Source organism: Aulostomus chinensis, chromosome 18 (genome assembly GCF_037954235.1).
Source record: "Aulostomus chinensis isolate RoL2024-O1b breed Wild chromosome 18, RoL_Achi_v1.0, whole genome shotgun sequence".
In the NCBI taxonomy this organism is placed as follows: Eukaryota; Metazoa; Chordata; class Actinopteri; order Syngnathiformes; family Aulostomidae; genus Aulostomus; species Aulostomus chinensis.
The window spans coordinates 2442075-2469988 of NC_141337.1; the positions used below are offsets into that span (position 1 = coordinate 2442075).

At 47.6% G+C, this 27914-nt stretch overlaps 1 protein-coding gene across 1 annotated transcript in view; it reads left to right on the forward strand.

Moving 5' to 3' along the window:
- The window catches only part of LOC147244649 (voltage-dependent calcium channel gamma-2 subunit), a 52102-nt gene that overhangs the window by 1769 nt on the left and 22419 nt on the right, over nt 1-27914 (forward strand). The window lies entirely within an intron of this gene.

A 27914-nucleotide genomic window follows, 5' to 3' on the forward strand; every position in this document is an offset into this window, starting at 1 on the left:
AGAGTCACATGAATGTATCTCAGCCTTAGAGATTAAAGCGGAGGGAAAGATGAATCCTGAGGGTCTCACACCTTGAATCCTACACCTCTGTCAGGGAGTTCAGCTCCTGCAGGCAGGTGGTTTCCGGTTGCAGGTTTTTACAGACCGGCAGCCTGAAACTGTTGCATAAACGCCTCCCACACCACGCTGGAGCAGTGTGAATAATGAAATAATCAGATATTTTGAAGCTGAGGTTGTCGAGGGACCTTCAGCATGTACCAGCCTGAAACTGGCAAACCCAGATGTGCTGTGGTGACGTGAACGCCGTCCTGTCACAAGTGGAACTCAGCCGGCCGAGGTGGAGTCATGTTTTGGCCTGGAAGTGGCAGTTTTGCAGCTCTTTGTGTCAGTGTAACCTTTGACCTGGGTGCACTCTCCACTCACCCGCCTGAGCACATGTCGATCCAGCCCCTTAAAACGCTTCCTGTCATGCCCGAGTGGCGGTGGCGGTGGCGGGTGCTGACGTGGATTGTACAAATCTGCCTGTCTTAGATCCAGAGAGCTCGTTGGGTCTGACTTCCCGCTCCTCTGGTTCCTGTGATGAGCCGCCAGACTCCACAAGCAGGAGGTTCGAATCAGTGCTGGGGTCCAGTTTGCCGTTGCGAATGCGATACGACCCCCCTTCTTTTGACTCGCTGACTTTTGAGCCACAAACTCAACGAGTCAGCCTTGCGATCGAACGACGCGCTTTGAGCTTTGACAACCACAGAACAATGGAGAGTTCTTCGCTGAGTTTGTCCCCCGTGAAGCGCGACGTTCTCGCTGTGATTCTTCCCGCCAACATGGAGGCTACGTGTCGGTGGTAGGTTCCAAATTAAAACCTCAAGATCCGGAACAAACCGTCGTCGAGTCAGCTCCAGAACCTGGCCCAGTGTAGGCTGATACCAGCACTGGTGATGTTTTTGACCCCCCTGCGTTATTTAACTAAAACTTTTCAATATTGTGACGAGGGACTTGACGGACATCGTTATTTTGGGATGCAGCTCAAGTGTCATCTTTACTTGACCGCATTTTAGTAGAAGTGATGTCATTTTCTGAGCTGTGATGTCGTTTGAAGACTGCTTCCGTGTACGTGCACGTGTTGTTGACGGTGGAGCCCCGACCGCTCGTCTCATGTGGTCGTTGTAAATTGGCTTTGATGATTTGTTCACGTTAATGGGGGTAAACCCCAGAGTCCACTGGGGGGGTCCTCTGACCTGAGAGGGAGCGCAGATCAAATATGTTCCTGGGGGGTGTGGCCAGTGAACGGGGCCTTACAGACCCAGACCAGGCAAGTTTGTGGAGACTCTAAAGGGGCCACTGTCTAAATGGGCCCTGACAAAGGTGTGACCACCCCTGCAACCTCTCTGGACGGTCTCGGGGGGGTCAGTGAATGGAGGTGAAAGAATATTAGCAATTAAAAGGACGTCATTTGGGACGTGATTGGTTCAGAGACTTTGACGAGTCCGTAACCAAGGAATGACTGGGGACTGTGTGTTAAACAGCAGTGCGAGGTCCTTTTAACATAAAACGCCAATGGTTTGTCAGGAACCTTGGCGGAGGTCTGCTCGCGTTCCCCTAGCTGAGAATAATGATCAGATCCCTGCTTGGCATCGCTTCCTCCCTCAGCTTTTACACCTTGGCTGTTCCCGAGAAGCTGCTCAGGTGTCGGCAGCAAATCGGGTCTGTGCTGCTGGTTGCATTCTTGCCAGGATCAAACTGCTGCATACATTTTCTCCAGTATACATTTTCTCCAGCATCATCACATGAATGCACACAGCTGGAGTGTAATTGTAACAGTGCCGGGCCTTTATCCCTACCGGGCCGTTATTTAATTGGCAAACAAAACGGCACATAGTCAAGATGAGATCAAAACATCAGACTCTCAGCGGCTCTGTGTTGCTTTTGTATCGGCACAATAAGCCTCTTCCTTTGAATCCCGGATCAAAATGGCAGGAAATAAACCCAGATTTGTCATTTGTGATTCATGAATGATCCCGGCCCACAGGAGGCACGGGAGTGGGAGACGGGGCCGCTGCATTCACTTACCAGGGTCAGATTCATTTAAATTCTGATTCAGATGACTTCCTGCTCAAGAAAGTGGTTCTTAAAAAGTGAGTATTTTTAATTAATACGTAGTTTACACTATTTAAACTTAAACTGGGGGGGGGGGGGCAGACAAGCAGAGTGGAGAGAAACAGAGACGCAGGAGGAGCCACACCAAGTTGAACATTCAGATGTTAATGAGGCGACAGTTTGCAGCGTTGATGACTGTAACGACTGCAAGTGTCGCTGCCAGGGTGGATGTGACCACTGCTGCATCGACAAGAAGGTTCAGTCCTGTTTGTTAGTAATAGCAGGTGGAGGTGTGTGTGTGTGTGTGTGTGTGTGTGGGGGGGGGGGTTCTACATTAGTACACAAGCACAACAGCAGAGCTGACAGGAAGCATCCAAGCTAGCAGGGAACGTTCCCACAACAAAGACGATTTAAAGTAAAGTCTAGACATGTTCACGTCACAGCGTATCTGCGACTCAGTTTGCTTTGCTGCTATGAGTTGATGCAAATTTTGAGGTGTCTGTTTTTGCATCGCTGCTCAAGAAGGCGCGTTGTGAAGCCACGTACAGAAAAGGTGAGGCGTTCAAGCGGAAACTGTATGAATACAGCATTGCTTGGCAACGGCAATATGGACGCCAAAAGATTGCTTCTCTTCTTATGTGCTTTCAAAATAGGATATTACATGCTGGAAAGATAACATTGCATCCGTGTGACCAAGAAACCGGGCTTTTCCCCTTCCCCTCATCGAGCAGAGTTAGCAAAAAAGTCCATCAGCTAATGTGTTATGAGCTAACGTTACTCGGTGGATCTGGAAGCTACTGAGGTTAACAAGCTGGTAAGAAAAGTTTAGCGTGTTGGTCACATTGTCATCAGACAAACTACAAAATTGCCAGTGCGAATCTCTCAACTTAAAATCTCTGAAAACGCCATCAAGTACGTCACAACTTATGATGACTTATGACTTATGATGTCATGAATACCCCTTGAGGGGGGACGTTCATATGGCTTCTTCATATTAAGACTTCCGTAGATGTCCTTGTTTACCTTTAATGCTCTGAGAGTTAGCCTGCGGCTAGCAGACGTTATGCTAATAGTTTCAGCGAGCACGTTTGCTCAGATTTTGCAATGCGGGTCAAGTGATGGAACTATAATGATACACAAGTGGTGCATCAACATCGCATTCCCCCTCATACAGATGGCAGGTTGGATGAAGTGTTGTGTTTTTAGTTTTTTAACGCTGCTAAAGTTTCCGTTAAACACCTGTAAGTGTCTCATCTGAGGTAAACCAGAGTTCCGAGGCCTGGATGTACCAAATTCTTATTTTTGGTCGGACTTTCCCTTTAAATTCGTAGGACTGTAAAGGCCGAAGCCATCGCTCTGTCTTTGCGGCAGCAGAGAACACAGACGGTGGATTGGCAGCGCCGGCCCACACATCCGGCTCGCTATGTGGACTCAAGTGGGCGAGGGTTCGTGTTTGTGTAGCCCGCTCTCGCAGAGGAGAACCGGTGAAATGGTGGAGCGGGAATACCCACACTGGCTGCTTAACACACCGACCTCTGCTGCTCTCATTCCCTGTCAGAGAAACACAACAGTCTCACTTGTGGAAGAGAAAAGCTTTGAGTATCTTATTGATTTTAGTCAGGTAGAACGGCATGTTTTGTAAAAGTACAGCTCACATAAGTGCGATATCCATGTTGCAGGTTTGCATTTGCATAAACGCCCTTAATATTCACAAATCCTTCCTAGTTTGCCTGCCAAGTACCAGTAAGAGCAAAATGTATAACGATACATTAAAGGTCAAATGGTGCCATTTTGGATTTATGGCTTTGCCTCCATCCAGTGGGGGGATCGCTTGTCCCTGATCTGATGGCTTCTAATAACATCGTGATTTTTATTGGAGTCCATCAGAAGACCATTTTACCAGGAACAATCTCGTAACTATTCAGGACATCACTGCGCCATTAATGTCAAAGATCTCATTACAGCCACGGTAATTCATCAATTCATCAATTAGTCAGTGGAATGAATGGGCAGCAACTTTGTTCATAGCTCAAACTGTTAAAGACTTTTTACGCAGTGTAGTCAAAGTCGAAGCGTTTTCTCTCTGTTGAAAACTACGATGAAATCTTTCCTGTGCCTTCCACTCATTGGTGCTCTTTTAAAAAATCAGTCAGCAGCAGTGTTGGGCACATTACTTTGAAGAAGTAGTCGGTTATAGCTACTTGTTACTTCTCCCAAAAAGTAACTGAGTTAGTAACTGAGTTACTCCACTGTGAAAGTAACAAGTTACCAGGGAAAGTAACTGTTGCGTTACTCTTTTTTCTTTTAAGTTTAAGATGTCAAAGAATTTAGAGGGTTTTTTTGGGGGGCGGGGTGCCTATGAGGGCTCTGAAGGAGTCTGAATCACCTGCTGACAACGGCAGCCTGTTTTCAACATAAAGGCCTATCAGTTCGTTAAGTTCTGTCTGTGTCAAAAGTTTTTGTGGCGCGGGGCAGAAAAATCCAGCTGTGGCTGCTGGGACACGTGGCTCCTGTCCTTCTCTGTTAGCGGAGCTCACCTTCACAGCTCCAACTTGCTGTCACCGTCAGCGGTGTCAACGGTGTTTCTGGCCACCAGTACAGTAGAAGAAGAGTCGGGCCGTCGAGAGGCGCTTCATTAAATTGGAGTTGCTGACACTGGACGTTGACAGCCTCTTCACTCTCGCTCTGGGACGACATAACGCCCCCTCAATATGTACGTTTTGACCTTTGACCTCCACGAAGTTAAAGTAGTGCCTACATTTCCATCTTGAAAACGCTGTCTTTCCCCGGCGACTCCGGACACGCCGTCTCTGATAGTTTGAGTGTGTGCTGCTCCGTGCTGGGTTCCTGGGTAAACACCCGCCCACCTGATGTCTCTAGTTGGCTCAACGTGAAATCTTTACTCTATCTTAGAGTAACGGAGTAACGACGTGTTGGTAACGGTAACGGCGTTGTAACGGTAGACAAAGTAATCAGTTAGAGTACCCGTTACTGAAAAAAGTAACGCCGTTTATTTTAACGCTGTTATTCCCATCATTGGTCATCAGCTATGAAAACAAGCAAAGGGAGAAACATCCATCAGGAAAGGAAGCTAAAACAATGTAATATGTATCAAAAGAGATCAATTCTAATATCGAACCTTCAACGTACTTTGTTGAGTTTGAACTCATCTGGATGGATGTTTTTTTTCATCAATCATCGACACACACAAAAAAAAAGATGATTTTTCTTTCACATCACGTTGTGGTTGCGTAGCTTGTGAACGGGGAGATAAAATGATGTGATAATTCAAGACGGGTTCACTTGGACTCAGTAAATGTGATAGAAATTTCTCGATGACATCAGTGTATTACCTGATGAACGCAGGACCTGGGATTGGACCCAGCTCGTCTCTGAGAGTCAGTCACGTGAACCTTGTGATATCACCCCATCATGACAATCCGTTAGCCTTTCAGCTATCGTGCTAACCAACGGAGGCACACACTGGAGATGACGCGACGTCTTAGGGCACTAGTCAGATTACGGCCGTCCACGTAAAGATGGTCAGTGTCGACGGAAATAGACAAAAAAAAACCAAAATATTTGTGAGAGTACAATTGGTGGCAGACCTCCAGGTGAGGCTGACAAACCGACCAGCCGTTAATATTCTGCTAACAAAGCAGTAACCCAGAGCATTCATTCATTAAGTTTCGCCAAAGGAGTCGTCAGCTCGCATGATGTGGATCAAATACCTCAATATTTTTCACCAAATACCTCGACTCAGATGACGGCGTTGTAGGGGCGACTACAAGTGCCCTAACAATAAAATAATGTGGACGGAATAACTATGAGAAATAACGGCTGCAGCTGTAAATCTGCGAAATGGTAAAAGTCTGGTGACAAAGCTTCCATACGAGTCCATCGAATTAAGAGCTTGCAACCAAATCACTGAACTACATGAAATAAACAGAACCACGGATCAGGTCTTCCAGTCAGTGAGTTAATTCAGCGACAGTATGTTATTGCTGACAATCATTTCCAACACCACAATAACGTATAAAATCATCACAGTCTCTAACCTCTGAGCGTCGACCGAATGCCGATGTATGGCTCAACCCTGCCAGCTAATTATGCACTCATAGGAGCTGGACTGAGGCCGACAGTGGTACCCCTGTGGCGAACCTTTCTGATGGTTCTTTCATTTTTGTTGGGCGTCTATCTTTGTTTTCCCTCCTGCTAGTTGAGTTGGGATGGAGGCTCAGTGAAAGAGGTGATTTTGCTTTCAGCTGGTTGTTTTTATCTCCTGCCAGCTGCCAGACGCTCCTCTGACTTCTTCCAATCCTTCTTCATCTGACTACGTTCTGAAGCGGCGTTTGTCCGTATACCTGCCATTTGATGTTGTTCTGTGTTATGGAACAGTCAACAATTACAGGCATCAAACTAGACTCCGTGGCACCACACACAGCTACACACACACACACACACACACACACACACACACACACACACACACACACACAGATGAAGCTGCAGCGGTGAGACAATAAACGTGTTGCTCGTGAATCGCCTGGGATGTGGGTGCGAGCACCCCCCCCCCCCCAGCTCTCCACCAGGTGGCCTGTGCTGCACTCCCCGCTAATCCGAGGCATTCATCTCCATCACAGCGCCACCCTCTGGCTCCATAAGAACAGGGAGGAGGGAGAGTGAGGCTGCCGTAGCCTCTTTAATCACCTTGACAACCTGGTGATGGGTTACTGTGACAACAGAGAGTTTTGGTGAGGCGTTTCACCATGCAACAGGAATCTGCAGCATCTGGACTCCTCACGGCCGCATCTATTCCGATTAATATCATAGTGCCACCTAGTGGTTACAGGAAGTAAGCCTGATGCCTTATTACCACGAGGCTTTGTCAGCCTGTAAAATATCCGATGATGCCCCCTGCTGTTTTACTCAACGAACTAGATTTCTTTGCAAACCGTTGAATACGCCACCTGCTAGCTAGCTAGCAGGCTAATGAGATAGCCTGTTAGCTAATTCTGAGAGCTTTTCACCATCCAGCTGTGTGGAATACGCAGATGCATGAAGCAATAAGGAGTCAGGAATGGAACCAATAACGTGTGTTAGCCTGTTAGCTTTTACTAGCACACTGTTCATGCAGTGTCTCCGAAATCCACCGCTAAGGTTCAGTTGATTCAACGAGTATATGGAGAACATTCCAGACAGGTAAAAGGGGATAGAGGGAGGTAGAGTTTTGTAGAATTTGATGATAGCACCATCATCCCTCCATCCATCCCTCCATGTTCTCCCTCTTCTCCTGTTCAGGGTGGTGGGGGTGGAGCCTATCCCAGCAGCCTTCCCCCTGGACAGGTCACCAGTCCATGGCAGGACCAACACATAGAGACAGACAACCATTGGCTCTCCCAGCCACGCCTACGGTCAATTTAGAGTCTGGATTAACCTGGTCCCTCTTGATGTCTTTGGACTGTGGAGGAAGCTGGAGTACCAGAGAGAACCCAGCAGGAACAGGGAGAACATGGAGACTCACCCAGAAAGACCCCGTGCTGCAGCCGAGGCTCCACCCACAACCTTTTTGTAGAACAATCATTTGACTTGGAAATGTTGTCTTCAAGTGATGGAGAGCAAGATCACGCAGTAATTGTGTGCTCTCTCGCGACACCTTGTGGACACAGGAAGTGATATTTAAAGCAGCATTAGACCAAATCCAGATATTATCAGGTTTCATCTCACTCTCCCGCACAGCAGCATGAGCGTCACTACAAATGGAACCTAAGAGACAAAACTCAGGGCAAGTGAGTCAAGCTCATCGGCACGGATGAACCTATAACTCAAATGCACCTGTGGCACACGCTCTTTCCTAAAATGGCTTCCTCACCACAGATCATAGCCTGAGCTGATGCGTGCCACATGGTCGTTGAGTGCATCCGTGTGTTCACAAACATGTGGGAGTGCGTTTTGTGTTCAAAGGTGTTCGAAGGGTTTGTGTTGTCCTGCCTGTGTGTTCGGCAGTGAGGGAGGACAGGCAGCAGATAAAAGCCGATAGCGGAGCAGCGCTGCGGAGAAGAGCGGGATTAGTCTCATAGTCCAATCAGATAAGGATTACGCAGCTGGCGTATGCCCACCCAGGCTAATGTTGCAGCCCTAAAGTGGCATTACGCCGTATTATGACACCGATCCACTGTACATCCAGCTGCACGGGCGGGATTAACAGAAGTTGAGAGCGGCGTGGATGGGAAGTGTATTCAGGCTCACTTGTTGTTGAAGTTGTTTAATCCGTCTCTCCTCCATCAGGTGGGGATCAGCACTTTATGTCACCTCTCCCCTCAGCTGATGGCAGCCGGTGGCTCTATTATACTGCGCTGTCACTCTGCCCAGCAGCCGGCGATGGATGGCGTTCATTTTGCCCTCGCCTGCCTCTGATTGGAGCTCCGCTGAGACTGCAGACAGTCACCGCCGACTGTTTTATTGGGCTCCACCTCGCCCTTGCTATTGCCCACAAATTATAGGCCAGACATTACGAGATTAGGTTGTAGCTGGAGACAGTCAGAGACGAGAGCAAGACGATCATCGGTTGGTGAGGTTGAAATTCGTTATAATTCCTAATTTACTGAGGCGATCAAGGACGGACGCCGGCACCAGGATGTTCCCTTGATCAGGTTTCTTCCTTTATTTGTCAGAAAGATTGCCCAGAAACTACAAGGGTTTTTTTTTCAGTAATTTTTTTTCACCACATAACATTTTGTGAATGTGAATTACCACTGTAGTGCCTGTTGTTTGAGGGGCGTGGCCACAGGCTGTATGACAGAGAGAGACCTCCCTGGCTGTAATCTATTGGCTTTGATCTCTGTCTTTCAATCTTTCATCTCAGATCCTAGCTTCCCCTTGGACCCCAGACTCAGTACCTCTCCAGCAAAACACACACACACACACACACACACACACACACACACACACACACACACACACACACACACACACACACACACACATCCTTGGACTTATATCTTTGTGAGGACTTTGACTGACGTAATACATTCCCCAGCCCCTCCCCCTAAACCTAAACATCTCAACTGACTGCCTGACCCTAACCTTGACCCTAAATCTAACCTGACCCTGATCCTAACCTTGACCCTAAACCTAACCTGACCCTGATCCTAACCTTGACCCTAAACCTAACCTGAACCTGATTCTAACCTTGACCCTAAAACCAAGTCTTGACCTTCAAACGGCCCTTTGAAGAAGTGAGGAGCTGCTAAAATGTCCTCACTCTGTCGGTTAGATACGTGTTCTCGTCCTCACTATGTAGTGAATGTAATGTTTAAATGTAGTGAAAAATACAGTTTTACTGATGTTGATTTTTTTTTTTTTTTTGTCAATGAACTTTAGAGTTGAGGTTTTCAGCGGACCTGGAGTGTCCAGCAAGGGGACCCACAAGACCCTCATTGCTCAGTTGCTCTGCGCTTCGCCTATCAGCTGAACTTTGTTGCGTAATTTCTGTGCGGACGGAAGGAAGCTGATATTCTAGATGACGTTAATTCGACCTTCACGTCAAGAAGAAAAGCAGAAATTTGCAGATCTGCAGCGGAACAAAACACCTAAATGCATTAATCACTGAATTAGCAGTCCTGGTATTGATCAGTTTTCACCTGATCGATCAGCAGGAACTCATTCTTTCAAAACTTAGAGACGAGGAAGAGACGCTTTTATGATTTTCCTCCTGTGTCTTCATGTCTGGCAGCGCTGTGAGGCAGCTCTCGCCCGTCCTGGTGCAGCCTCTGAGATGACATGGACAGTCGAGGGGGTGTGATGGCTCGGTAATTGGTTTAGCGTGTGATTAATGGCTCCGGTGGCGTTGATCGATGGGAGACACACTGTAAACTTCGGTGGCGCTCTCCCATAAAAGCTGTCACCTGCTCTGCGCGGCGATAACCCCTGCTGGTTCAGAGAGGACGGACGTCAGCAATAAATGAGGAGAAAACGGGAATGAAAGAACATCAGAGATGGGAGGTGTCAAACAGTAGCATCGTGTCAGTTACTATATAACAATGATCCTCTCACACCCGCCATCGCTGCCTCCTTCAGTGTGTGTGTGAGTGTGTGTGAGAGAGAGAGAGAGAGAGAGAGAGACACAGAGGGGGGAGGGGGGCAGGGGGTGCAGAAAACAAATCAATACTGAACAGACCCGGACCAGTCTTTGTGTACAGTGTGTCTGGATGCAAACCTGGATCACAGCCTCTGGATACCTGGATAAAAATTCCACTATCAACATATCACAGTATGATTGTTTTCCCCCACCTCCCATCAGATGTATCTGTTAGGGTTTTTTTTTTTTTTAAACGCTGGAATCCTTTTCAATTCAATATTCAGCAAACACGGACGTGATGTAGAAACTTGAGCCAGAACTTGTGTCGGCCGTTGTGTTTGTTCATTCGTGTGTTATTGGCGTCCGAACAGGTTGGAGTGCGATGAGGCCGTACCCGACTTTTCAGGGTCTTGGTGGATTTTGCTTGGGTGTTTGATACGCCTGTCACAAACTGTATGCAGACAGCTGAGTTTGTATCGTCACGGTGGCTAACAGGGCTGAACGCTAGCGGTCTCTGCTGGTGGGGAGCGCTGTCTCACTCTGCTTTTGGTTTCTCCAGAAACAAATAACAGAATATGTTTACTTGTGCAGATTCTAGGTTGTTTTTGACTGGGGCTCTGACTGCAGCTAGCATGCATTGCTACCTGTCATGCTAGTGTCTCATGCTGCTTGTGGATGGCTGAAAATATCTGTGTGTGTGTGTGTGTGTGTGTGGGGGGGGGGGGGGGGGGACTCATATTGAGGTTAGCCACTGGATCAAATGTCTCTGTGGTAGCTAAACATGAGATGTCAAAGATGTGAGGTCCTGCGAGGGGGAAAGCTAACTTAGCATGTCTCAGCGCTTGCTAGCAGCTAGCGCTCACAGTCCATGACACTGTTGATGGTATGGTTTGCGAATTATATGCTCTATCTGGATCAAACTATCTCAGATTAAAGGTTCTTACTTCTACATTCTCATCTAAAATATGCTTCAGGTGTACTTAAACAGTACTACTGCATAAAGAGCAGTATTCCTCTCCTCTTTACCAGCAGAGAATACTCTGAACTTGACCTGAAGTATCCCAGATGACTCCAGAGACCGACTGGTGATTCAGACCAACCAGGTTCAGGTGGCAGCCCTTATGATAATTGTATTTTCTCTCTGCATTTTTAATTTCCCCTTGACTTGAACTGTCCATGGAATTCTGGCGGTCAGAGGTGAAACCAAAGTAATGAAAATGTGCGGCGGATCCCTAAAACCTTTGTCTTGTATTGGGTCCCTGCTACTGTTCCTTGAGTAAATATTGTCCCCTTGCAACTGTAAAATGGTTTGAACAACCACTGGATTTTCAGTGAGATGGTGCTCTGATTACATAGAATTGATCCTCTTACAATGAAAGTGTAATTACCAGCAGGCCAATCTCAGATTCCATCACTGCGGCGCTCCTCTCGTTCCACTTCAGCGGCCGTATACTTAAGCAGCGGAAACATCCCAAAGACACCCCGTGGTAAATGATAATTAACTGCAGATACAATCCATTCATTTTAAGGAGGTGCGATTCACTTCTGTTTTATTTTTTCCTTTCCTGCAATGGCACAATAGTGCCGAGAAAGTACAGCAATCTCGCGTTTGATTAATTGGCGGTGTCTGTGGCGCAGTTCATTTGCAATCTATTACAGCGTATTTGCTTTGTGTCAGAATGCAGCCCAAACACACTGCATCATCTCAGAGCCGGAGGAAGAGCTGGAGAGTCGGTTTAGTGGCCGGCTGGATGTGCAACTGCTGCTGCTAATGATGCTAATGATGCTAAAGACACCAAGACTTGCCTCCTCTTTAACTCAACTCGTGGGATACAAAACGTGAACTTACAGTTTATCATGTTTTGGTTATTTCTCATGTCGTTGCCTCATTTCCCGATGAAAAAGAAAAGAAAAGAAAAGACAAACTCCTTGACTTTTATCCTAAATATTCAATATGTTCCATAAATGCTGCTGCAAACTTGAAGCCACTGAAACACCAAGCAAGCATTGAAAACTGAGCAAACAGGATGATCAACAGTAAGTCTGTTAGCATCAGGATGGATCAGGATGAGTCCTGCCCCTCCCTGCAGGAATCATGTTTTTATTCACTGAAACAAAGCACAACAAAGTTCGTCGTCGCTCATTGTATCATGTGAACACATCTGTAATGGAAACTGCTTGAACAGTTTGGTAGCAATGTACTGATGACGAATTGCTGGGAAGTACAGCGAAATATTGCAGTATCAGTACTTTGTATCATCCCCTTGTACTCATTTGCTCAAAGCAAAAGGTCTTTTGGCTAATTTCTCCATTCTGCATCAATCAGTGCTGCTGATTTTGCTCCCAGCACGGGGCGGATGCGCGTTCTAGTCATCTTTCATGTACTGGATAAAGAACGCAGTAGCCGAACAGAGACGTTCCCACTTCTGCAGAACCCTCTTAGCACTTAGTGGGAGAGCTGCTGACAGCTCCGCCGCCATCGCCAAACTTCACTCCAGACTGAGATTCTCCGGCGGTGGAGGGGGGCGAAGGTTCCTGTTGCTGGGCTGTGGGTCAGCACCCTGCGCCGGGTGGCAGATACAGGGTGGGCTGAGCGTGACAGATGGAGGAGGGCGTGTTCGTGATGTGGGCGCAGTGTTGGGAAAGTTCACCTGGATGCAAGGAAGGATGGGGGTCACAGTGTCCTCACATTCGCCGTAGCGCCACATGACACCCCAGGGACACCCCAGGGACACCCCAGGGACACCAGAAGCGACATTCTTTTGGACTGAGCAGGTTTCTGACGTTCTGACCAAAACTTTTGTCGTGTTTCACTATGACAAAAGTTTGCACAAATGTGAAGTTACTCCATTTCACCAAAAGAAAAAAGAAAGGTCATCAGCTCCCCAGTACATACTTTGATATTGTCACCTGCAGACAGTGGGTTGAGGCGTGGCTCATCCTTCGGTGACTGCCCAGAGGCACCAAACTGGCCTTTGTGCCTGGCTCCCCGTCTGCGAGGGCGTCGGAGCTGCCTGTCAGTGTGACGCTACTCAGATGGCCATGTTTACTGCACTCCAGAGTGAGTATTTACAGCAGTCAACAGGCCTGGCAGACCCCACTGTCTCAGCAAATGGTGCTGTTGGGAAAACAAACACTTGTAATGAGACCGTATTTGTCAAAGGCGGCGGCTGAAAACGCTTCAATTCCTAAACACGAGACAAAGACGGAGTGAAGGTTGCAGCGTCGCCGGGACGAGTTCATCGTCAAGGTTAATCTCAGAGAGGGAGACTGGAAATACGAGCAAATACAGAAAAAAGGTTTGAGTCGACCCCCAAGCAGCAGTGCAGTTTTACTCACTGTGGGCTCATTTTTCCCTGCAGTTTGAAGTCCTGCTGCTCCAAACAACGCAACCATCACGAGCATGAATCATGAAATCCTCCATTTGTGTTAAATAATGGAAACAATTTGTGCAGCATTTCCACGTACTGGTATTACTGGTGTTACTGGTATCACAAAAACACATACTGACATACTGAACTATTAACATTTTTACAACCGCAGAAAAATCTTAACTGGTTTTTCACATCTTTTTTGTTTTTACAGAATGTGTTTAGCATAACTGGCTTATCTTCAGTGAGACAAGTTATTTGATGTAATATCTTAAATTCAAGCTTCGGTTCTTTCTGTCTTTTCTTGGTCTGGATATAAACGTGGGTCACACAGATCTGTCAGAACGTTAAAAATCGGATTCGTCGTTTTTCCTGGCAAAGGTGCTTGATGTAGTTTTGGTGATTTGCCATTTCAAACATGCCTTGTGAGGGGGACACGTATGTAGGAGTGCTTTTATTTTAGATTTATTTTCTGTTATTTTTGTTCAGAAAACTGAACTTTTGTGTCTTTGGGGTTGAATACGTTCTCTCAAAACTTCTGTTGCTTCTTTTCAGTCGCTCTTGGTGTTCTTCCAGTAGTTTCGAAAAGGACTGAATTAATTTGCTGGGAAAATGTTGTAAAAATAAATGAATGAATAAATCAAACCTCCTGTAAAACACAGGGTGGTGTGATGGTGTAATTCAGTCAGCCTCCTACAGGAAGTGATGCAAACGCCGTGTCTGGGAAGGGCTGATTATTCACTTTGGTGGCGCCACACTTGATGCACGGTAACGTGTGTAAACACAACATCAGCTGGACGGTGCAGCTGATAAAACGATAAATAACCTCCAGATCAAAGCAGATCAGGGAATCTGTCCAAATGAAGTAATCGTCTCTTCCTGATGTAGGCGAGGAAAAGATGTTACCAAGTCCACTGAGGAGGATGATGTAATTTCCAGTCGAGCATGCTGCTCTTCTCCTCCCCCTCTTGTGTGTGTGTGTGTGTGAGAGAGAGAGAGAGAGAAAGAGAGAGAGGGAGAGCGAGCACCTCACCTTCATGTCTCTGTGTTTCTGAGAGCAGTAAGGGACAGGATGAATTTTTAATGAGGAGCAGCGTGGCTTCCCTTCGCTCTCTCAGATCGCTTTCCAGGACAGGGAGTCTCTCATGATCATAGCAGCATGCACACAGGCAGCTCTTGGTGTGAGAACCACACACACACACACACACACACACACACACACACACACGAACCATGCAGATGTGAACTGTGTTTTTTCTCCTTTCAGCAGTGTGGATCTGAATGATTGTGACTCTGGTGCTGCGGTGACATTTTCCTGAGCCTTCCAGTTGTGTGTCTGCAATCAGCCTGTATTGTGTGTGTCATGCCGTTACATCACCACGATGATGGCCTTTGCTGTGCCTGTCTTTACGATGACTGCATGAACAACTTGTGAAAATGAATCTTTTATTTACCCACAGTGTTCTTCATACCGCTGGCTCCGGGGCAGGCAGAGAGTCACCACGCTCTGGTGTAGTATTGGAGGCTGCGTGCCTGGCAACCCGTGGCTTCCCCTCCCAAAACACATGTCTGCATTGATCACCCTGCAAAATCTAATCAACTTTGCCCTCCATGGTGCCATGTCAAATGCTGAGATTTAGCCGCACGGTCTCATTAGATTTTATACTGTGACCATGGGACGGCGACTACAAGTTGTGGTCACAACCCTGAGCACGAACGGGCTCTAAAACATCAACGCAAACAAGTTTCTACAACATTTAAATCCAAATGTGGTTTTGTAATCAGCGCTTTTCTCTAAAGTCACTACAGCAGAGCTTTGTAGTTTTCACAGCAGCAGCGGCGGTGTAGTTTGGCAGGTTGCGGCGGGATTGAGTCGTTCGGTGAATCATCACAGTAGGACTGCAGCTTAGAACCATCGTTGACTCATCTGCAGATGGTTCTCATGATCGATTGTAAAAATTCAAAAATGAATTGCAAAAATTTACACACACACACGTGTATATATATATATATATATATATATATATATATATATATATATATATATATATTCTGTATATATATGTCAGTATGTCAGTTTGTTTATTTTGTTTCATAAACAGTGTTGGGCCAGTTTCAGTCATTTCATTTGAAGTTTCAGTCTCATTCATAAACATCTTATTCATAAAAACATGCAGAAGATGTGTTTTTAAAGGTGGTTCAGCTTGAAAGTATCTTCAGTTTAATTGGTTGAAAAAACACAACGTGTCCTCTTGACACACTTGAACAAAAAGCGGCTCTTGGACCATGATCACCCCCTTCACACCACCCGTGGTGTCACATGTACATTCATGAATCTTCTCTTTCTTTATTGGTCCTGTGTAGTATTTGTATACGTGTACATGCGTGTTGTGGTAACGCGTAAGAGATCAATTAATTATTTCTGTGTTTCAACGTCATTATTAGTAATAAAACTTGGTTACCCAGGACTCCCTATTCACACTTCCTGCAACATTTCCGATGGTGGGCAACGTCACGTGGTACAAAATGGCGGCGTCAACAACGAACGGAGCGGTGAGCCGGCGCAAAAAGAAAAGAAAAGAAAAGAAAAGTGAACTGTCATAGAAGGCGATCACTATCATGGGGGATTTACCGGCCACGGACTCCTTAATCTCAGGGAAGTTCCGGCCTGGATTTCAGAGCTTGTGAGGGGGAGACATTCGCTCCAGACCGGGCTGAGAGCGGAGCGGTGCCCGGCTAGCTGGAGCTGCGTAGCTTGTAAGTGAATCCGTTATCCCGCTGCTAAATTCAGCTGAAACAAATTACCAGCGAGGTCATTTCTGTTTGTGTGGAGTTGCTGGACCCGGCAGCTTTAATAATAAGACGGAAATGTCATTAGAAGTGCCATATGTTACTCTGTTACCGTCTGCCTGAGAGTAACGCGTTACTGTAACGGTTCACTCAAACACTGATTGTAAAAAAAAACAAATACTTTTTTACGTCTTTGTGGTCTAGTAGTTGTTTTTGTTTGTTGTTTTTTGTTGTTGGTGGTGGTGGTGTGTGTGTGTGTGTGTGTGTGTGTGTGTGGTTGGTGGTGGTGGTGGTGGTGGTGGTGGTGGTGGGGGGGGGGGGGGTGGTACTGTCATGACCTAACCACAAATTCGACTGGGACCACTACCAGAAATTAGAGTTGAGCATTTGATACCCTGGTGTTCACACCACTGACCCACTGACCCCTCCCCATGTGACCTCACTGACCTGTTGTTGTTGTTGTTGTGTGTTCAGGGCAGGTGCATCAGTGCCCCTCGGGTCACGCCTGCACTGGTTTCACTTGGGTCGGCATCCTGGCGAGGGTCAGCACGGACGTCCAGAACATTAAAACCTACGCTGATGGCGTTCAGCATCATGCTTTCTTGTTGTTCCCGTACGATCTTCATGTGGAGGACTTTACGTGTGTTTATGACCTTCAAGGTCACTTGACGGTGGTCAATGTTGGCTCCATGTTTCGTTTCTTTCATTAACTATATGGAGTCACACAAGTGTGGGAGAAACCAAGTCAAACAGCAAACACAGGCCAGACTCTTCTCTGGTCCTCGTCCGTCTGTGAATGTGCCCGTCGTACGCAGAGTGACAGTCGCTCCCAACGCCTAGAAGCTTCATTAAGATGAATAACCAACAGAATGGAGTGGCGATCACAAGCCCCCATCTGGTTGCTGCTCCCCTCACCTCCACGTGGATGCTGTGTTGTTACATTTCCTTCATGTTTGGGTGAGGAGAAACACAAGGATGGATGAGAATGGGAGTCAAAGGAGGAGGTGAAGAATGAGCAGGGGGTGGGCGTGATGGGATGGGGGAGGCAGTATTTACATAGATGTAATGAAAGAGAGGAATGGATGAATACATGCTTCCATCCATCTAGCCCTCTTTCCTGCCCACCAGCCTTCCCTTTAACTCCCCCTTTTTTCGCCTCCCTCCCTCCCTCCCTCCCTCCCTCCCAGGATGCCGTGCTGCTCGCCGCTGCAGCAGGGCAAGAGATGACATGTGGACACTCAGTGAATTGCCAATCGCCATGGAGAGAGAGAGGGAGAGAAAGAGAGAGTGTGAGAGAGAGAGAGAGGAGGGAGGTGGTTTGACGCATCCAGACCGCAACCGTTGGCTTTTTCTTCCTACATTAAAGATTAGAGAAAAAAAAGAACTGCAGAGAAGCACTACGCTGAATACTGGATGTCTCCCTCTCCTGTCTTCCTCCAAGTCTCTCCCCCTCACCCGTTTGACTCTCTGACCCTCTCTCACGCTACCTCACCCTCGCCATTTCTCCCTCACATAGTTTCAGCTCCAGAGGAGAAATCAATAGCCACAAATTAATCATTCTCCCTCGGGTGGTCCAGGAGAGGCGGCGGTGGCGAGGGGGGGAGGCAGAGAGCTGGGGGGGGGGGGTACAAGGAGACATTAGGAGACATTTCTCAAGACTTAAAGCATTGAGGGATTTGGGGACCACACACTGGACCCTCCCTGGTATACCACTCCTACATGGAGTCCCAGCTCAGCAAAGGTCCCTCCATAGACACCATGGGGAGGAGGTGTGTCTGTAGTCCAACAGGATGTTAGCATGTCAGGGATGAAGTGCTTCTGTAGTCCAACAAGATGTTAACATGTCAGGGATGAAGTGCTTCTGTAGTCCAATGGGATGTTAGCATGTCAGGGATGAAGTGCTTCTGTAGTCCAACAAGATGTGAGCATGTCAGGGTTGAAGTGCTTCTGTAGTCCAATGGGATGTTAGCATGTCAGGGATGAAGTGCTTCTGTAGTCCAACGGGATGTTAGCATGTCAGGGATGAAGTGCTTCTGTAGTCCAGTAGGATGTTAGCATGTCAGGGATGAGGTATGTTTGTAGTCCAGCAGGAAGTGGACATCTCCTGGCTCCTCCCCCAGCAGCCAATGGGATTGCTCCATGTTATTGTGGGTGATTGATTGATGATCTTCCAGGTTTAGTTCATCAGGATCATCTTCACTAAAGAACCCTCTGATGCTGCTGGAAGCCTGGATGCAATGGTTAGCAGTGCTAAGCTAACGTTAGCCTAGGTAGGAACTACACCAGGGTCACATGACGCAGCTGTTGTCTCTGCGTGATGACATTTGTAGTCTTCTTTAGCCACGCTTTTGCTGTGAAAAATTCCACACGTGCACATCAAGTGTCTGCAATTCAGTGTAATGGTGTCTGGTGTGTTTCCGTCTGGTATGTGGGAAAAAAACAACAACTTTTACTGGATAATCAATGAGCAGTGTACTAGCAACAACTAGCTAGCAGGCTATGAGTTAGCCAACAGGCTATTGCTATATCTGTAGTCATCTCTGAGGAGCTGCTCTCAGGCTTGATATCCATCCGTTTCTGTTATTTGACAACGGAACAGCCAACAGTATGGCCGCGACTGAACACGGTTCACCTCAATAATGCTACATGTTCACCAGCGCTTGTTGGCTTATGCTAACGCTCATTAGCTCATGCAAACTGCATGTGTGTGCTTTTATTTCACCTATATTCGTCTTTTGGAAAGCATCAGTGGCAATGGAGTGTCTCTCTGATGACAGCACCACGTCTGTGCGTCTGAGCAAGTGAGAATATTCTCGGCATTGTGGTAGAGTAACCAGAGATTGTCGACCAGTAGTTCACCCCAGACGCCTGTTCCTAGTTCCTAGTTCCTAGTGTCACAGCAGCAAACGCAAGATAGACAGCAAAGGCAGGAAGACAAGATAAAAGCGCGTGACAGTAGGAAATAAATAGTTAGCTAAAATATATATGTATATATATGTGTGTGTGTGTGTATTAATATTGTAATACATCCGTGTGACTCTGGTGAAAAGGTGCTCACTCTTTCTCTCCATGATGAAGAATCGCAGGAGGCTCAAAAGTCCAAATTTTTCAAAGCAGTTGTGGTTCACAGCACAACATTTTGGTGTATTTTCCAATGATGTGTGATGAGTGTTCATTACATGAAAGTGAATAGCTGAGCATAAAGCAGCTGTCTCACAGTGGCGCCCCCCGCTGGTGTGTGATGTCGGGTCGAGCTACTGTTTTGCACCTCTGAGAACTTGCTGTAATTGTCAAAGATGGGAAAGGTGACTTTGATGGTGTGAGCGTGCACTTTCTGATTCCTAACTGTTATCTCTGCTTTTAAAATGGGCTTTGGTGCAGAAGCTGAAATAGAATGAGTCCGCAAAGTCGAGGGACGATTCGATGACATCAGAGAGAGAGAGAGAGAGAGAGAGAGAGAGAGAGATCCAGCGCTTCACTAATATTGATCTGCATGTCCACAGACACATGTGAGTTTTTAAACTGAGTAATGTTCCCACTTGAGAGACACCCAAGACGACGCAGGATTCATCATACGAGCTAGCGATGGCGTGTTTACAGTAGAGCCAGCATGAGTCACTCTCCTGGGATGTTCTCAGTCCGGCTGCTCAAACTCCTGCTGTCATGTTCCTCTCCAGCCGAAGGTGACCGAGTTTGCTCCCGGTTTGGCTTTTCTGCCTCTCGGCGAGTTTGTCTCCCTGCAAAGACTTTGTTATCTCCCCTCAATAACCTTATCTACTCAACTGCTCAAGTGTTGCTGAGGTCGGCAGTTTTCAGGAACAAGAGGACGCTGATGGAATTATTTAACTTGAGTCAAACCTCCGTTTAAATCATTTTCTGATGTCATAACGAGCTTTTGGCGATGCTGAAAGAATAAACATGTAAAAAGTCAGACAGAAGGCTGCGGTCGCTGTCGCTGGTCCTGGTTGGATGGATTCTCTTTGGGTGAAACTGGTTTGCAGGTGTGATGACCTTTTGTATTTCACGGTGGGATCTTATCAGGTGATTACATCGCGGCTATCAGCTGTCAGCAGCAGCAGATCTGCAGCCGGTGGAGTCCTGCAGCGACGTCTGACCCGCTTGGACCCACTGCCACTGTATTTTCCTCTTTACCTCTTGTGTTGTCCATGAAGCATTTAGCGTCGTCCTGTTGGTTGTGTTGCTTTTGTTGAGATTTGAGTCGTCGAGTCTTCAGTCATCAGAGGATGGCGTGTAGGCAGCAGGTCTTAGCAGCACCGCCATATTTGAGTGAAAATGGTGCTTTTGCTGCAGAAGGGAGGTTGTGGGTTTGAATCCGCTCGAGTCTGCTGATGTGACTGACGGCTTGGCGGCCTGTCCGGTGTTTGCCCCGCCTCTCGCCTGATGGTGTGAGCAACTGAGTGTGACGGAGCTGAAGCCTGATAGACTCCCAAGACGGAGGACGGCCGCTGCATCGCCGTGCTGTATCCTGGCCAAAGTTACTGGGCTCGTTAAGATGTAATTATTATTACACAGTAATTTGTCACTCTCCTCCTTGTATTAGCCTACTTTTCTGTTACACCCAAAAATTCAGACTTTGGACTGCGTGGATGTCGGAGTGATCAGCAGCGAGTGCAGCCAAGGCTTCAACGGGTTCGGAGGGATTTGGAGTAATCTGGCACAGTAATTTCCCTCAGGATTCATCAGGTGATCTCATCTGATGTCACTTCCTCGTTCTTGTGCTGCGTCGGTGGCGCCTCACTGAGTCCGGTGTCTTTGGCGGTCTTGAGTACAACAGTTACTGTCATTTTACAAACTTCTGAGAACATTTCCAGCCAGTGAATCTTAGACCTTTTTTTTTTTTTTATATTGTTTTTCTCCTTATTTGAAAATTAATTTCAGCTGTTTTGTTTTTTTTTTCCCCTCAAGGGAAATTCCAGTTTGTGTGTTTTTTAACACAAAATGGATCTGAAGACGAGAGGTCCTGCAACTGAAGTGGTTTCAGCTGTTCCAGCAGGGGAGGGAAGCTCAGGATGAAAAACACCGGATTCCATTTTTATTCCAGCTGTGGATGAATGACCTCCTCCTCTTATTCAGATGCCACTTTGAGTCATCAGCTGTCTTATTACCAAATTGTCCGGTGAAGTTTAAAAGCATTATGAGTTATAAAACAAGGGTGTTTTATTGATAATGACGCTGATCTATGAGGAGTTGATCTCTGCTGTCTGCCTCGTCAGTGTGGTCGCTGCTTATATCAGTAACGGCTGGAATCTGGTGAATCGTCTGCTTTTGATTTGTGATCGTTTATAGTCGCCAGTAAAAGCCCCCCCCCCCCCCCCCCCAGATCTATCCTCAAGTGTTCCCGCTCTTCGTAATGGCAGCAGGGAATCCAGTTGATTTAAATGGGATTGCAGCACGTTCTCCAGATCAATGAGCAGCTGTTTGAGGAGGCGATTTACGAGGCCTCGCCGCGGCCCCGCTGTGCTCGCTGTGCACATTTTGCGCCGATACCGTGAGCTCACATCTGAGGCTCGTGATGTAAATCATAGGAAGGGGCCGGCGGCGGGGTCAGATCATTTAGGGTTTCATCACAGAGCATCAGCTACATCTTCATCATCAGCTTCATCAAGGACGCGAGCTTTATAAAACAGCCCTGAAGTGAGCGGCGCTCTCCTGGCTGCAGATGGAAACCTGAGGAGGGAACCTTTTAAGGACCGCTGATTAGATGTAACACACAGCTGTGAGACGAGGGAGGACACACACACATGCACACACACTCACACACGCACACACACAGCATTACGTCACCCTTGTTGCCATGCAACCGTAATGTTGACAACACTTTTCTGAAGCCGTCTGATAACCTGAAGGGAAGCTGAAGCTTGTTGTGATATATTTGTCACACTCCTGTTGTCCTCTTATGTTCTCTCACTGTTCCCCTGGGTAGCAAACAACTCTTGAACTTCTACTCCTCATTTGTGGCAGGAATTTAAGGTTTCTGCATTTTTACTGTGACATCACAAAACTATTGACCCTGCGATGGATGAGTAAAATGCACTGTGGTAGATGAGAATTCATTCAAAGCCCAAACTTCTTCGTGGCTCCAAAAGTTTGGTTTGAAAGTCTCAAAGTACTTTCAGAGGGCTTGGTGCTGGCAGGGCCTCACAGTGGGGACGTGTTGAGTGTTTTATCATTTGGACACATTATGATGAGCCACATATTGTGATGACACAATTATTTCGCAAAAAATGTGATGTAGAACCCAGAGCGGGCCGAGATTCCTCCAGTCGACCTTCGCGTGTTCTTTTCCAGCAAAGAGGAGTACTGCTGCTGTTGATGTACTTCTACTCTTTATGTACCTTTTAGGTTAGAGTGTGTGTGTTGAGACCTTTCACCTGTGGTTGTTCTAGATTAACGTGAAGCTGTTAGCTGTCGCCGCTGGCAGCACCTCGCATCTCTAACAGCATCTCGCGTCTATACTAGAACTTCCTGTGGCCTCCTCTCAGCCCCAGTGCCTGGCGCTGAGAGCTTGCCTTGGCTGAGGCACGAGCTCCCTGAGTGCCCTCTACGTGTTTTGGCGGATGATGATTTGATGGTCCATCAGCAGGACAACAGAACCACGAAGGTTCTCGTATCAAGTGGCACTCTGGTGTCTCAGTGTAATTAGTGGTTTGGGTGGACTTCACCTCGTGGATGAGTCAGTGGAGCTTCGTCCAAGCGCTCCCTCAGAATCCTCTTTCATTCTGACACTTTCATCATTTCACAGCAGGCTTGGCTGCAGCACTGAATGTTACTGGTCACTGTTGCTGTTAACGAAGCCATTAACATATTTACCAGTTCACATGTTAGAGTTCACCGTTGCGTACAAATCATCATCGAAGTGACAGCTGTACCAACCTGATGTTGGCTGGCGTTCTCTGGCGTCTCAACCGGCTTCGATTCCTCTTTGTCTCCTTTTACAGCACCTGCATTTGCATTGTTCTGGCCACTGTGTGTGTGTGCGCGTGTGTGTGTGTGTGTGTGTGTGTGTGTGTGTGTGTGTGGTCCCTTAGTTTACCTGGATGTTGTTTTTTTGAGGAGGATGCCAAGCTCATGTGTGGTTAAATTCTTCTACTTTTATTTGGCACCTAACAAACAACGACCCGAAGCCGTCGTACCTGCTAAGAAACCAACTAGTTGGCCCCTGCGGCGCTGATTACATGATTGTGATGTACGTAGGTGTTGATGATTTTAGTGTGAGGTGTTCTGGGAATGCCTCTCCCTGCGGGTGCTGCTGAGTGACTCTTCAGAGAACTGGGCAGCTCTCTCCCCGGTCTGACCAGAAGGCTGTGACGCACGGCGCCATGACTCACAGGCTCCTCGTTCCTGGATCTGTGAAATCTCATCCGACCATTCACGGTTCTCGCTCTCCTCTGTGACCCCAGAGTGTCCACAACTCTCAGCTGATATTTGATCGTAAACAAAAGTATCATTTAAAGTCCGAGCTGATAAGGAGCTGCAGGAGTGTGATCCTCAGGAGACGAGCGGCTCTACAAAATCTCGGCCGTCAATCCACTGGATGCGTTTCACTGGACGCGTGAAAACTTCGACTGAAAGGTGTCGGACCTCTCGGTGGTTGTTGTTTGCTGTCACATTTCTTCAGTTACGGTTTTGGTGAGACAATTATCAAAACTGCACCATGCTATATTTGCTCAGTGGGGCGGTTTTATTCCCTTTCCAGCAGTTTGGGCTGTATTGCAACTGCAGATACTCTATGTGTCGGCGACAGATTTCCTTCAGGACCATAAAATCGATCTTATCTTCTCACATGGACTTTTGGAAGAGCTTGAGGAGAAAGCGCAGCGATCATATCCTCCCTCTCACAAGGACCTCATGCCCATCAGCCCCTTCTCTCCACTCCTACGTCATTTATGCTGCGTGGTTGCTAAGCACCCAGCCTCACATCACGCAATATGGCAGCGCCCATTCATCATCCCTCTAGAATAATGTACACGACAAGATGAACCAGCAACCATCAGCCCAGCATCCATGATTGGTGATTATAAGCACTACTTCAGCTTGTACTTCACCCAAATGTGTACTTTGTCCCTTCAAGTACTAACAAATAGTTTTGAGCTCTCAGAGATTTAGCTCGATTTAGTTTTAGCCGCTGCACTCGTCCAAGCTCACCGTTGCTAGCCATTAGCCATTCGGTTCTAGCTGGATATGTGACGAGCACGGACGAGCGCGAGTGAGTAAACACCAGCTAGCCACACTCGCCACTTGCTCACAGTAACTGAGAACCCGTGCGTGAGGATTTGGGGACACATGACCCCTCTCTGTATGCTACGCGAGCACGGCTAATCTCCAGTGTCAGATACATTCAGCCAATCGCCCAACAATATGCCACCGAATGAGAGGATGAGATCCGGGGGGTCGCAAGGTTTTCCTTTGGCAACTATAAATATCTTCCCAGTGTTTCATGTCGATTTTCAGAGATTTAAGATGATTTAGTTGAAAGCAAAGTGCAACCCTTCTGTCCTGAGATCAGGAAAACATCGAAATATGGCAAACGAACAAAGAGGGACATGAACAGAAAAGCCGAGACAGCAGTGGGGGACGGTGACGTGAGGGAGGGGGTTTTCTTTGTTGGTGTGTCACAGGCGTCTTCCTCCCTGCGTCACCTCCATGGACACATCATCTCAGGAGTAAACAGACCCACAGGACGCTGCAGCCGCTCTCAACTGTAGCGCCATGTTTCACCACGTCAGAGACGGCGGACATCCCACCAGGGCCAGAGAGGAGCAGCTTTGTTGGAGGAGCGCTCGCAGCCGAGCCGCGGGAGGTCAAACGACTGTCTAACATCTGTCAGTCATCCTCCAACGAGCTGAAACCTGACGGCACCTCGCTGGCTCCATTAGTCTGCCTCCCACATCACCTTCGGCTACAGCTGCTGTGTTACATGGCTGCCAACTTCCCTCCGTTGCCTGCGAGATGCATCTTAATATGTAGGGCTGCTAACACTGCATCCTTCTTGCTTAAAGACACAGCAAAATGAGGGTATCTATCCTGGGATGTCGAGTGGCTGCTCTGTGAGGCTGCACGGCCGAGCCACGTGCCCACACGCCCACAGTGGCAGCGCACAGCAGTCCCTGTCTCTATATGAAATGCTAGCATGCTAACATTTGTTCATTTGCACCAAGTGGAGCGAAGGATAGGACTCATTAATATTAAAGTAATAAAGTAATACAATGTCTGAAGAAGAGATGATGATTTTATCACATTACAAACATCAGTCACACTTCTGCGCTCACATCAAAGTTTGTGGTGAAAGCGGGTCGACCCGGGGGGGGGGGGGGGGCAGGCTGGAACATTCTCCACTTTAAACTAATCAAACTCAGATTGTGAATGTGGGGCAGAAACCATGGCGCAAACACAAAAGATCTGACTGGAGAACGACAAACCCACGGAACCGACGGGACACAGAGGCAGACCCGGAGCTGGTGAACTGACGAGGGACGGGTGGAAAAAGAATCAAATTTACAACAGTGGCAGCAACCTATGAAGGCCCCCAGTGTACAACGGAAAGTGAATCATTGTAATTGTGTCAAGTGTGTAAAAAGTGCTCACAGACGTTTAAAGCAGCAATGTGAAACAGGCATTCCGTTTAGAAACCTGCTGACGAGGCGCTCTAGTTTCTTTGTGTCTTCTCGTCATTTTCAAGTAGTGACGTGAAAAACTGGTGTTTTCCCAGGTGGAGACGGCCCGGTACCTGTGTGTGTGTGTGTGTGTGTGTGTGGTGATGGTGATGGGAGAGGGAGCGGACCCCGGCTGCCGTGCCGGGGTCATTACTAAGATGAATCTAGTGATTATAAGGATGAATAAGGTGTGATTATGAAGATGAATCAGGTGATTAGGGCCCTTGTCACTGCTTCCAGGGCGGTTGTTCATTAGAAGGGAGAAGATGTCAGTGTGTAACATGCGTGAACCCATTACCTTCTCATCCACGTGGGATTCATGCACACACACCTGTACAAAACGCCCGACCAGAGGAGGCCGTTGGTGCGGTTAAACGACCCATGAATGCAATAGATCTCTTTCCATTTCGCTGGTGTCATCCTGCTCATGGGTTTGACCTGAGAGGACACGAGCTCACCTGACTGCAGCTAGCCGTGTGTGGCGCTCGCTAGCTGACAGGCGGCCATGCTGCTACTGTACCTCCAGCTGACGAATGCCGCGTGCTTTGTCACTGGAGCTGCTGTGTGTCTAGGGGTTAAAGACACCTCACGGGCTCCATCCATGTGATCTTCCCCTAGTAGGGGCCCGCAGAGCTATATCCATGGCAACCAAAGTGATGTCCACATGGCAACGGCTGCCGTAGGGACTGAGGATAGAGGTGGGGGTGGGGGGGGGTTCTGGATACTGACGCACTCAGAGGCTGCTGGGAAAGTTTTTGAGAACGCCGCCCACTGGCAAACCAGAAGTGGGCTTGAATATCTCTCTGTCTCTCTCTCTCTGTCTGTCTGTCTGTCTTTCTCTCTCTCCAACTCTCTAGCGCTCTCTCTCTCTTTTGAACAGCACCACCCACTCAGTCAAGAGTCCTCCTGACCCCCCCCCCCACATGCACACACACACACATCCCCCACCCCCCAATTCCATCATACACCTCCTCCATGTTTGTGTCTCATCAAACCTTTGTCTCTGTCTGCAGAGCTGTGATCATGTGTGATTACTGGTGGAGGGTTTTGAGTGTGTGGGCAGGCCCGACCCGGATGTCGCTCTCTCCTCAGGCATCCAGGGAGGATGAGCCGCTCCGCTCTTATTCTACCTGCAGATGTGGACAATCTGATCACAGCCAATCAACGACAGTGTATCATCTCAGACGCGCAGACAGCAAGTTCATCCATTTCATTTTGATTATGGGAGCCTTTTCTTCATACTGAGTCCCCCTGTTTTGTTTTGTTTTTTAATTTTTTGAAGCATCTTTGAACACGTGAAAAGTACACACTCCTGGCAGAACAAAGCAAGAAGGATGATGTGTTGGTATGGTGACAGTTGTGTTGTCCAGCTGGCTAAGCAGATGTGAGTCTGACGTAGGAGCTTTTAGTGGCTCGGTTAGTGATTGTGGGCCGTACTTCAGCCTTTCTTGTCGGATCTCAGTGGATTTCAAGCTCTGCTCCTAACATCCCTGCTGTCGTGTTGCGGTGGCCAGCAGGTGGTGCTGTGCAGTGGTCTGGAGACCAACGCTAGTGAGTAGAGCTTTTAGCCTCCTCGCTACCATGCAAGCCTCCCGTGCCCATGATTTTGGGTTCGAGTCCAGTGGTGGACGGTACAAACACAATGCAGGATCCAGTTGGAACAAGAGTCTTGGCTGTTGATCAGCACCAGTGAAGCTTAAATCCTCCAGAACGAACCAGTTTACCGTCTCTTACCCCTTGATCACATGGTTGGTCTCCACCTGCCTGCTCAGACGTGAGAGTTCGTACAGAGATCATCTGTATGGTGACAGAAAAGGTCATGTCGTGTGATGTCATGTCTCATTCGGATCTGACTGGTCAACATCACTCTGCTCTAGTTGGTTTCAAACTTGTAAGAAAGTCTCA